Raw genomic sequence first — 1,657 nt, 5'->3', positions numbered from 1 at the left:
GTAAAGAATATCCTTAAGTACCTGCGAAGGACAAAGGGCTGGGTCCTTACCCTTAGTGGGAGTGATGACTTGAGAGTTGTAGGGTATAGTGATGCTAGCTTCCAGACTGATAGGGATAATTTCCGCTCTCAGTCGGGCTGGGTCTTTACCTTAAACGGAGGAGAAATCACTTGGAAGAGTTCCAAGCAGGAGACAGTGGCTGATTCCACTTGTGAATCAGAGTATATAGCAGCAAGTGAGGCAGCAAAGGAGGCTATATGGCTAAAGAACTTCATCGGAGACCTTGAAGTTGTACAAACTATAAAAGAGCCAATGGAGATTTTCTGTGACAGCAATAGTGCGGTTTCCTTAGCCAAGGAACCAAGAGATCATGGGAGATCCAGACACATTGACAGAAAATATCACTTCATCAGACATCGAATAGAAGAAGGAATCCTCATGGAAAAGAGGGTATCATCGGATGAGAACCCAACAGATCCCCTCACGAAGGGACCGAGTAGGGTTAATCATCTCCAACATGCTCGGAGCATAGGGTTGAAGAATGATATAAGTTTTAGTAGTTAGATAAATTATGAAATTTGTAAAGTGTAATTGACATTATATGATGAATAAAAGGTGTTTTATTTATGAGTAAAGTGTTGCTATCTCTTGTCAATCGTTTACTATATTTCGTTTGCATGTTTTGACTTCCAGAATAATTATGTTTGGTATATCATATTATTCAAACCTCCACAGTTGGTCATATGTCGGAAGTAGGTATGAATCAAGACTGTCATGATTGGTTGCAGAGGTCTAAGGTGTTGGACATGGCTACAACAATCATGAGTGCTCATAAGTTCTGAGCATTGGACTCAACCCACGCTCACTGGAATCACTTCATGGAATTTTATCTCGAGTGATCGTGAGACGGTAATATCATATAAGTCTTCAAACCTAGAGATATGATTTGTTACTTACGAGTTGATTATTCATTGATTGTACGAAAACGCATTGGTATCTCGATGTTATAAAACGTGCCTTTGTGTATAATTCAATGAGTGGTAGAACAAACATATGAGTCGAAGTTTATCTGTTCCTTCTAGGATTAGAAGCGATATTTGGGCCCCTCGATGATTTTGTTTTGACCTACGTATCGGGATCGGTCAGAACTAAATTGATGTGTTCAGTTAAGTTCTATGTCAAACAAATCGGAAATCGGGAAACAAATGCTGGACAATAAGTAAGACCATGTTCCATATATTTGTCCGGCTGATATCTAGAATAGAGGATTATATGATCACTTATCTAAAATGGCGCATTCTAGTTCAACAGAGTTTAAAGAGCTACGATTGTTGATCGGTTCCTGAAGTCATACTTGCAACTATAGTTATTAGACTTATCCAAGTGGGAGACTGTTGGATATAGTGTCTAAGTCCATAACTATATTTGGTATGTACTTGACCTGACTCGGCATGGTCCATTTGGGTTGCACTTCACCCGAACAATTTATGGATAATCTTTTGAGAATAGTACAAGTTATGATTTATTAATATATTATAAGTTCTAATATATTAATATAAGATCATATTATTTAATTAGTATTGATCTATAATTAATCTAGGATTAATTTAGAGATAAAAGATATTACTAATTAAATATGGGCTTCTATATTTATATA

This window comes from Lactuca serriola, chromosome 8 (assembly GCF_051521515.1).
Source record: "Lactuca serriola cultivar US96UC23 chromosome 8, Lser_US96UC23_V15, whole genome shotgun sequence".
NCBI lineage: Eukaryota > Viridiplantae > Streptophyta > Magnoliopsida > Asterales > Asteraceae > Lactuca > Lactuca serriola.
This window is presented reverse-complemented; position numbering follows the sequence as displayed.